Consider the following 11,534-nt stretch of genomic DNA (forward strand, 5'->3'; position numbering starts at 1 on the left):
AAATATTTTTACCAGGGAACCAATCGGGCTATAGCTGGTATCAATGGCTTAGCACCTTGGTGAACTGACGCCTCCTATACTGAGCATAAACTTTCCCACAAGGCAACCATCAGGCTTACAGTTATACAATTACAAAGTATACAAAATTACAACTAACAAAGCAAAATATTATCTTTTCTAAGATGGCCTACCATGGATTTCGACAGTAAAAATCTTCTATATCCACGTTTTCTCAGAGGAAGTAATCAGCTCGCAAATGCTTGCTTACCATGGTAATCTGTGAGATTCCATGTAACCAAATATCTATCGGTAGGCTCTAATACAGAGAAGTAACCACCTACCCTTAAGTGCCTATAGACTTTAACATATGTTTTTCACAACTATTAGAACATTGGAATGTGGAGCACTCCATTGTAGACAATGGAGTGCTCCCTGCTTCTACGGGCCGGTAAAGGCCTGCAGAGCAACATTCCAATGTTTTACAAAAGCCTCTCGAAGCCCAAGGGGATTTAAATCCCCTCGAGCTTCGAGAAGCCTTTGTTTAATTTGTTAGAACATTCTGCCCTCTAGTGGCAGAATGTTCTAATAGCCTTATAGCCCTTCGTAGCAGGGCTAAACTGCTATTAAAGTCCCGCTGCTTTTATTAAAGTCCCTCGCCTTCGGCTCGGGCCTTTAACGCTGCAGGGGGCCTTTAATAGCCGGTATAGCCCGCTACGGCAGGCTATAAGGCTATAATATGTCAGGCCAGCTGCCTTTCTCGTAACTCTTTATAAACAATCAAGCCCATGAATTTTATCGCTGGCTCATCACAATAACTAACTTAGACCTACTGTGTTGGTTCATAAGGCTTTCTGCATGGCAACAATGAGGTATACAGTAATAATTTAAAATATAAATTAAATATATTTGTCAAAACAATAGAAAATCCCTACTAATAGAGCCTAATAAACATTAACATAGTGTCAATTGTTTATCCCAATGGTTTGTTCAGGGGGATCACCAGCAAGAAATTCCTTGTCTATTTCAGTAAACAAGAGATTCCAAGTACCAAATGCCTGCATGCTGGCTTTAGCTCAGTGTAATAACCCTTAAAAGCTGCTTGCCTTCAACACATAGTTTTCACAATAATTGAGTAAGGCCTACTTGCTTTGTCATAACTTTTTATCCTAAACAGATCACACCTACGGAATCTGAAATAACATTTTCCCAGTGAACTGATAAGGACTCAATCCTTTTCTAATGACTTGACACTATAAACAACCCAAGCCTACGGAACTGTGAGGAGCTGGCAACCACCAGTCAAACATTAATAAAATTACAAATATGTACAAAATTACAGTTAGCAAAACGATATACAGCCCCTCTCAATAGGCCCTAGTAAGAATCGTCACTGTGAAATTCTGCTCCTAGGGTTTGTCACAGTAGGTGAACGGCACCATTACCCTTGCCTACGATGGTAATATGTGAGATTGCATTTAACTAAATACCTTTCCACAGTCTACAAGATAATATGCCAACAATGCACTATTGGAGGCCTATTCGGTTTACTATATGCTTTCCAAAATAATTAAACCAGGCCTACTACCTTTTTAATTCACTTTTCACAATAAACAGGCCAGACGTTTGGCATCAGGCATACCATTATCCTGGCTACAACTCAAGCCCATGGCTGTTATTTTTGGCTTGACACCATAATCAACAATGGGCTACTGTCCTGAGCATAATCTTTCCAACAGGGCAATAATCAAGCATACAGTCATAAAATTGCAAATGAATACAAAATGACAGTGAGCAAAGCAAAACAGTATCTCTCCTATCAGAGCTTAACCATGATGCCCACTGTGCATATGTTCTGTGCTCATGCTTTGTCAGAGGGAGCAAGCAACACCAAAACCCTTGCCTACTAAGTTAATCTCTGAGATTCCATGTAGCAAAAAACCCTTCTTTTGGCTTTGATTCCGAGAAATAACAATCCACCATTAAATACCCATTGACATTAACATATTAATTTCACAAGTACGTCAGGTCTGGTGCCTTTATCATTACATTTCGTAATAAACACATTTGGCTTATAGCAAAGATCATGAGCTTGCCACCACAACCAACTCAGTGCTGCCCCCATCGAGTATAAACTTTGCCACAAGTCAAAAAGTTCAACACATACAGGGCCTCATGTAGGTAAATAAATTTTACCGGTTCTTAAATACCGAGCCGTACCGAATCGGTAAATTAGAATCGGTAAGTTATATGTAGGTAAAAATTCGGTAACTGTTACCGATTCGGTAACATTCGGTAATCACGAATCGGAATTCACCGAATCGGTAAATACCGAGGTGGTATTTACCGAATCGGAAAATACCGAGGTGGTATTTACCGAATCGGAAAATACCGAGGTGGAATTTACCGAATCGGAAAATACCGAATCGGAATGTACGGATTCGGTAAATAAAATCACATGACTTGACGAAACAGCTAATCCTGTGCAACGACAGCCCACCCAACCAGGAAGTGCCCACACCCAGGCAGGTGTACATAATTAGCCGAAGTGGCCACACCCAGGCAGGTGTACATAATTAGCCGACCCTGGAGAGGCTTGGAGTGCAGAGGAGAGGCAGGGAGCCGTTGCATGTGCGAGCGGGTAAACGAACAGCATGTCCAGCCAGAGAACACAGAAAGACGGAGGGGAAAGGAGGAGGAAGCTGAAATTTAGCCCCAAGGAACTCCAGGTGCTGGTGGAGGAGGTGGTGAAGCAGCACCAGAAGCTGTTTGGAAGGCAATCCCTGCAAGTGCCTGAGGCGGAAAAGCGCAACATATGGCTGGCCATCCAGGCGCAGGTCAATGCTGTGGGAGTGACCCACAGGGACATTGAGGTCCTCAAAAAGCGCTGGTATGACCTGAGGATTGTAACCAAGAGGAAGATGGGCGACATCCAGAAGGAGGCCAGCCAGACCGGAGGTGGAACCAACAGGGCACCTGCCCTCACCGAACTGGAGGAGCTGGTGGCGGCCACAATCCAGCAGGAGAGCGTCGTGGGTCTTGGGGACGCCGACAGCTCTGCCAGAGCCGCAACACACCAAGGTAAGACGAAAGCACAGCAATGTAGCCCCCCCCACCCCTATCCCACATCCCCCATTGTGAAACGAGAATCACACTGCAGTCCACACGTGTCAGTGCAGACAGGCAATGCATTCCGGGAGATGTAGTCAGGGCAACACTAACCATGCCGTAAATGTTACAGGGCAACAAGGCATGTCACGCACTCGAGGCACAAGGAGACAGAGGACATATTGGAATGTGAAATGTGTTATTGTGACGCTTGCAATGCAGCCCTTCGGGGACACTGAGCCAATGTTGTATTTCTGTCCACAGATGTGACATCATGCAGGACAGGGCATGCTGCAGGAGAGACGGCACACCGGCCACAAGTATCACCTCTAGCCAGCACAAGTTCAGACCAGGGAGCAGGCCCACTGGCAGCCGCACCACCAACACAGCCAGCCTCGCCGCACCCAGAGCCAGCATCACCTCACCGAGAGCCAGCATCACCACAACCAGAGCCAGCATCACCACAACCAGAGCCAGCATCGCCACTCATGTTCGAATCACCGGCCACATCTCCGCTTGCAGGTGTGAGAATGAGGAGGCGTCCAGCAGCCAGGCTACGAGCCTTAGACACCTCGTCAGACGACAGCATGGGCCCAGAAGACCGCACCGGGCCCCAGGAAGGGAGCCATGCCACTGTGCCCCACATCTCACAGGCAGCACAGACGGGAGCAAGAGGGCGCCGCAGGTCGCGTGTCCAGAGTCCACCAGCACCCACTGACGGCCATGGTGTCTTCTTGGGTCTCGAGGGCCAAATGTTGAAGCAACAGCGCCTGCAATCAAAGGCAGTCATGTCAGTCCAGAGGCACATGCGGGTGATGAGGACAACATTAGTCAACATGGACAGTAACATTAGCGGCATGGCTGCGGGCATTCGGGACATGTCCCAGTCAATCCAGCAGTTGTGCAGCAAATTAGATGCTGACATCGAAGCACGGCGCCGGGAACGCCAGAGAAGGGACACTACCAGCAGGGCACTCAACCGTCTGGCAACTGCGACTTCTCTACTGTGCCGGCGCTCTGTGACGATGCAGGAGGGCCTAACACAGTGCTGCAGCGACCTGTCTCGGGGGATGGTGCAGGTGACAAGTGCACTAGGGGTGCTATTGACTAGTCAGGCGTCGACAACTGCTGCAGGGGATGCTGCGGAGAGCATCGACACCAGCAGCAGCATCACACCCCCCGTCCCAGAAGCACGCAGGAGCAGCAGGCGGCTTGGGGTTGGCTCTAGTGAGGATGCACAGGCCGTGCAATCCACCACTGCAGCGCGTATGCGCAAACATTGATGTAGCCCTGCTAAGCCACTTCCCATTGGGTGACGTAACCCTGGACATACTCCTTGTATAGATGGTATATTGCCTGATTGGCCTGTTCATGTGTTCATGGCGTGGTGCCACATTAAAACTACGTCAGGACTTCTCACAACTCGCTGTGTCCCCTCACTTACTCAGAAATAGTTGCATGTGATCTCTGCCCGTCTCTCTCTCCCATCGATTGCAGTTGGCACTCTAGCTGCATTGCCCTCTGGCTGGCCTGACTCATCCTCGTTGTCCTCAAAATATGTTAGTTCCACATCTGTACCTTTTTTCGTGGCAAGGTTGTGCAGCATTGCACAAGTGGCAATAATCTTGCAGCAGGTGATGGGTTTGTACTGGCGTGCGCCTCCGCTCTTGTGCAGGCAGCGGAACCTGCTCTTCAGTAGTCCAAACGTGCGCTCCACCACATTGCGTGTTGTTTTATGTGCCACGTTGTATCGTCTCTCACTCTGGGTTGCTGGGTGTAGGTAGGGAGTGAGGATGAATGACCGGCATGCATATGCACTGTCGCCTGGATGAGTAAAAGGGAACCATCAGTAACATGCCTCTATACACTATGATTTGCAGGTTTCAAGGGGCGTCACTGTTACTTACCTAGCAGGTATCCCTCTCCGAATTCTCCGGCACTCAGTCGTGTGTAGATCCCACTATTCTGGAAGATGTAAGAGTCGTGGGTGCTCCCAGGAAACTTTGCAACAATATCTGTGATGATGTTCCCTGCATTACAGATCACCTGCACATTGATGGAGTGGGTGGACTTCCTGTTCCTGTAGATGTGCTCTGTATCAGCTGGTGGACAGATTGGGATGTGTGTACCATCAATACAGCCGATGACATGGGGGAACTGTGCCATGTGATAAAAGTCTGTTTTTGTTTTCTGCAGTGCAGCCTGTGTGTTTGGGAAGCTTATGTAGTGGTGCATTCTCTGCATCATGGCATCCAGGAACTTCCTGAAGAAACGTGACAGGCAACTCTGGGATACCCCACCCACCGCAGCTATCACCACCTGATAACTGCCGGATGCCAACAGATGTAGGCTGCAGAGCACCTGCACATGTGGGGGTATGGCGTGCGCCCTTCTTATTGGCTGGTCCAGGAGTGGGTGAAGGTCCCTGATTAAGTCCATGATGGTTTCGGGGTGTAGCCTGTACCTCTCATGTATCTCTGCATCAGTCAGCTGGAATAGTGTGATGCGCTGTCTGTAGATTTGTTCCTCCCGTCGCCACACCCTCAGTCCTGCTGCCTGTAGACGTAGGCGCCTTGCAATGACGTACATGGCGGCCATGTTGTCCACGCTGTTGCATTTTGGGTTTGCCTATATGCATTGTTGATGGTTACCACCTGCTTTCAATCCGTGTTAATTACCGACTCTTATTTACCGATTTTCCTGGATTTCTTAATTACCGAGTGCTCCTACATGTCATTTTCAATTTTACCACTTCATATTTACCACTTCATGTTTACCGAATCGTTAATTATGTATTCGGTAAATCTGATTCGGTATTTTAGAATTCGGTAAATATGATTCGGTATTTACCGCCTCATATTTACCGAAAAGTGGTTTTTGGACTCCTACATCTCACTTGTCTGAATACCGGTCGGTAACGGCATATTTACCGAAAATCGGCCGTTACCGACCGGTATTTGGCTACCTACATGAGGCCCACAGTCTTTTTAGTGAAAGCACACAAATTGAGTCCAATCTAATCCTGTACTTAGGGGGAACCAACCAACATGTGGGTGAAGTCTAAGCCCCTACTTCAGTAAGACTTTGAAAGCTCTTTTTTGTTGATCACAAAAGGTCAAGTGACAATTGCACTGCCAAAACAGACCTAAAAATCCATGTAGGCTAATAATTGCCCTCCTCATATCTGTGCTGCTACCAGAGAAAAAGACTATAAATTATCTAGTTATCAAAGACTTTTTTTTCTCAACAAAATGTTATTGTCAACAGCCGTAACAGCCCAGGTGTATCCAGGGTTTTCAGTAACACAATATACATAGTAGCAGTGTTAATGTCAACATTTGCAATATAAAAATATAACAGTTTAGATCTGAGAATATCTGAACAGGTACCCAAACAATAAACAGCAGTGCCATGTATCTGATAGAAAGTCTAAAACATGTAGTTCCCAGTCACCCAAATCAAATGACTGTATAGTTATATCTCAATTTTTTTCTCATCATCCTGTCATCACACCAATTCCCTACTTGTTGGTGCAGGGGGAATGGGCTCCAAATATAGTCCACGATAGTCCGCCCACCTCTTCCAAATCTTGGGGTGTTTCTAGGGGCACCCCTCACCATGAATATTGGTATCTCTATCCCCATGCAGAAATCAAGCCCCCTCTTGCACACCCCAACTAATGGTGGGGACATGTCTTTCCATGCCCTGGCGATATCATTTTTCGCCAATGTGGGGGTATGGCGTGCGCCCTTCTTATTGGCTGGTCCAGGAGTGGGTGAAGGTCCCTGATTAAGTCCATGATGGTTTCGGGGTGTAGCCTGTACCTCTCATGTATCTCTGCATCAGTCAGCTGGAATAGTGTGATGCGCTGTCTGTAGATTTGTTCCTCCCGTCGCCACACCCTCAGTCCTGCTGCCTGTAGACGTAGGCGCCTTGCAATGACGTACATGGCGGCCATGTTGTCCACGCTGTTGCATTTTGGGTTTGCCTATATGCATTGTTGATGGTTACCACCTGCTTTCAATCCGTGTTAATTACCGACTCTTATTTACCGATTTTCCTGGATTTCTTAATTACCGAGTGCTCCTACATGTCATTTTCAATTTTACCACTTCATATTTACCACTTCATGTTTACCGAATCGTTAATTATGTATTCGGTAAATCTGATTCGGTATTTTAGAATTCGGTAAATATGATTCGGTATTTACCGCCTCATATTTACCGAAAAGTGGTTTTTGGACTCCTACATCTCACTTGTCTGAATACCGGTCGGTAACGGCATATTTACCGAAAATCGGCCGTTACCGACCGGTATTTGGCTACCTACATGAGGCCCACAGTCTTTTTAGTGAAAGCACACAAATTGAGTCCAATCTAATCCTGTACTTAGGGGGAACCAACCAACATGTGGGTGAAGTCTAAGCCCCTACTTCAGTAAGACTTTGAAAGCTCTTTTTTGTTGATCACAAAAGGTCAAGTGACAATTGCACTGCCAAAACAGACCTAAAAATCCATGTAGGCTAATAATTGCCCTCCTCATATCTGTGCTGCTACCAGAGAAAAAGACTATAAATTATCTAGTTATCAAAGACTTTTTTTTCTCAACAAAATGTTATTGTCAACAGCCGTAACAGCCCAGGTGTATCCAGGGTTTTCAGTAACACAATATACATAGTAGCAGTGTTAATGTCAACATTTGCAATATAAAAATATAACAGTTTAGATCTGAGAATATCTGAACAGGTACCCAAACAATAAACAGCAGTGCCATGTATCTGATAGAAAGTCTAAAACATGTAGTTCCCAGTCACCCAAATCAAATGACTGTATAGTTATATCTCAATTTTTTTCTCATCATCCTGTCATCACACCAATTCCCTACTTGTTGGTGCAGGGGGAATGGGCTCCAAATATAGTCCACGATAGTCCGCCCACCTCTTCCAAATCTTGGGGTGTTTCTAGGGGCACCCCTCACCATGAATATTGGTATCTCTATCCCCATGCAGAAATCAAGCCCCCTCTTGCACACCCCAACTAATGGTGGGGACATGTCTTTCCATGCCCTGGCGATATCATTTTTCGCCAATGTAAGGCCAAGGAGTAGTAAATGGCGCTTGTACCTGTTGCCCCCTGTTCCTTCAGTGATATGTAGCATGGCCAGTCGTGGTGAATATGGAATATCCCATCCCAACACTTCCGAAAGGCAAGTGACCACCTCTCGCCAGAACTTTGAGAACGCCGTGCATTGCCACACAGTATGTATGAGAGTGCCGTCTGTGATTTTGCAGCACAGACAAAGAGGAGAGTTGACTAGTCCGGCCATCCAGAGCCTGTGTCTAGTGAAATAGACCTGATAGAGGTATTTGAATTGTATGAGTCGTAGGCGTGCCGCGATAGAAGCGCCACGCGGGGACTCCAGAGCCACTGCCCAGTCATCATCATCTAGGGGGCCTAGGTCTTTTTGCCAGGGGTCATGTGTTCTGTCCAGTGTGGTGGGGCTATTAGTCATGAGTGTTCGGTATATCTTGGTGATATTGTGGTCACCTAAGTCCCCCGTAAAGACTAGCCTCAAGAAGATTAATTTAGAGTATGTCTTCCAGTGTGCAATGTGGGGGGAGAATGCATGGCTTAATTTGAGGTATTTATAAAACTGCAAGAGTGGAGTGTCATATTATTTTTGAAGCTCCTGAAGGGACTTTAAAGTCTGACCGTGTAGAACTACCCCCACCACAGATATGCCGATGGCCTCCCAGCCTCCAAAACCGGACATTGATAACTGTGGTAGAAGGCCATTGTGCCAGAGAGGAGTATCCTTTGTCAGTTTAACCCGCCACCCCCTTCTGCGCAGCGTTTGCCTCCAAGTCACAAATACCATCCTAGTTGTTGGCAGCAACATTTTGAGCATCGGACCCCAATATAGGATCGTATATAGTGACATAGTGTCCATTAACCAACGGTCGACCGCATAAGCTGGATCTCGTCTATCCTCATACCACCAGTTGTTAAGGATAATAATGTGTGAAGCAGAATGATATGCCTGGACATCTGGAGTCACGGTACCATATGTAGACTGAAAACAGGTTCTTAGGGCCACCCGTGCTGAGCTCCCACCCCACAGGAAGTGGCTGAGGATTGCATTCATTTGTCGAAACCAGGTGGTTGGTATTGGAAAGGGTGGTTTTGAAGATGATAGTGGAGGCGAGGCAGGGATACCATCTTCAATATAGCAGATCTGCCAAACAGGGAAAGTTATGTAAGACATTTTAACTGCATTAAAATATCCTGTGTGTGCCCCTGAAAGTTTAGGCTAAAGCATCTAGATACATTTTAAAAAATGACCACAGCTGGGTGCAGGGGTAGCACTTTTTCGTGGAATTGCCCCAACTTCTGCCCAATCACAACATGCACTCCTGGCTAACGTGAGTGTTGCCAAAACCTCCCTCCTGGTGATTCTCACATTATTCTTTGGCGACCGGTACGCAGACACGCCAGATCATAAAATCTCATTGGCAAATAGTTTGGTATTTTAGAGCTGTGGCCTATTGGCTTTAATGTTTCTATATCTTCCTTGAAAAAACATTGGAAAATATGATATGGGCTACTTTATTCTATGTAAATGGATATTTATAAGTCCTGGCGACATAAATATAGAGCACACAGATGAGTGGTTTGTAAATGGTCTACAAATGTTAATACAACTCCGAGTTGGATAACACACCGTTTCAACCCTGCAACTGCACATGAAACTACATAGACACTGCAAACAATACACCTCTTTAACACAACACACCAACTTTATGTTCTTTGTCACTTGTTCATGACGTCTGTACAGCCATGCTTACGAATGAAAGCTCTTTTCACAATTAATCCTGTAGGTAAGGACAGAGAGCCCCTTTATAGGGTTAATCTCAGTCGGACCACATAGTGTGCATTACAAAAGCACATACTATCCAGCAATACACAAAATAACACATCTTTAAAAACACATAAAGTAAATACTATATTCACATTTAGAACAAAGCATCCTCTACATACCAGTTCTTTGTTTCACCATGCACCCCGACGACATAAAATGCAGTGTGGCAAGCTCCTTACATCTAGCACTAAACTGAAGGTCAACTTTTTTTGTTTAAACGATACAATTTTCAACAAATGAAGAAACTGACACATATAGTGATTTGCCAAGGCTCACAGAAAGGGGCCAACTGGGGAAACCACGCCTGGATTAGCATGTCAATACCTTGCATGTACAGATGGCAGCAAGCACCAGGCCACTTCCCCGCTCGTGCAAACTCCCGAATTTCCCCTAGTTGGGACACTAACTTGCATTTTTTAGGAGCAGGCTAAAATGCACACCAGTTCAGCAGTACAGGGCAGGCCCTACAAAGGAAGTTATAGGTGCCATATATAGGTAACAGGAGCGGACGAGCAAACCTCGCTGTGCATGAATGAGCCCAACCTCCTCACTTCCTGCTTTCGGCTCTTACACACAGGCTGGCAAACAACACCCAATACATCGCATTGTCACACTACAGGCTCACTATACATTACTACACCCTTTCTAAACACAGCCGCAAATGACCGTAAGCGCCGAAACATAACATATTGGCTATTTCGAGCATAAACAAAGATGTTACCAGCAGGAAGGCTGGGTGCCTGGGTGTCACACGGCTGGGCCTGGCTTCCCTTGCTAGCGTCTTCTGTACATTGCAGCTATAGATGGGAGACGGGTTCGCCACCTGGGAACCGATACTCCACTGCAGGGCTAGTACAGGGGTTCGATTTCATAACACACCCCACCCTGTGTCCTTCTCGAGTGCATCTGAAAGGAAGTCTGTTCTGGCAATGAACTGTATACTGCATGCACTCCGAGATTTTCACCAGTAAGAAAGGTGGGCGGGGAGGAGTTATGGCCTCAAACAATACACAGACATACCTATAACAAGTTTACATAGCCCCCACCCTCCAGATCTTTGAGGGAAAAATATCCAGTCCTGTGCAAACTTGGGAGACCAGTAACACGTGCACAAAATGCCCAAAAGGAAATATTGTTCAATTTTATTTAGCTCACACCGCAAAATATATTTCTTTAGATGAAATTAAATAATTGGGGTCTTGTTTACTTTGTTTTGAAGCACGTGAGCGCAGCAAGCCTTCCTGCTGCGCTGGCGTGTTTCCGGCTGCGCTGACGTATGTCAAAACAAAAGGGCAGGAATGCGCCTCATCGACAAGATACAGCGCATTCCAGTGGTGTAACGAGAGTTGAAAGGCCCCCGCAAGGTACACAGAGGGGTGCCTGCTCTGAATTTAATACAGAGCTCTCAGGCCTGAGTACTGTGCTGAGGGGGCCCTCTGCAGCTCGGGGGCCCTCCGCACTGCAGGGGCCTGTGTTATGCCCCTGGCGCATTCCTGTCCTTCTCCCCTGCA

At 46.4% G+C, this 11,534-nt stretch overlaps 1 protein-coding gene across 1 annotated transcript in view; it reads right to left on the reverse strand.

Annotated features, from left to right (window-relative positions):
• Window positions 1-10,911, reverse strand: part of LOC146861488 (zona pellucida-like domain-containing protein 1) — a 240,240-nt gene extending 229,329 nt beyond the window's left edge. The window contains exon 1 of the mRNA XM_085645813.1: window positions 10,745-10,911. The gene's annotated coding sequence lies outside the window, so the exon portion shown is untranslated. The remainder of the gene's footprint in view (window positions 1-10,744) is intronic.
• Between the last annotated feature and the right edge of the window lie 623 nt (window positions 10,912-11,534).

Source organism: Triturus cristatus, chromosome 3_1 (assembly GCF_964204655.1).
Source record: "Triturus cristatus chromosome 3_1, aTriCri1.1, whole genome shotgun sequence".
NCBI lineage: Eukaryota > Metazoa > Chordata > Amphibia > Caudata > Salamandridae > Triturus > Triturus cristatus.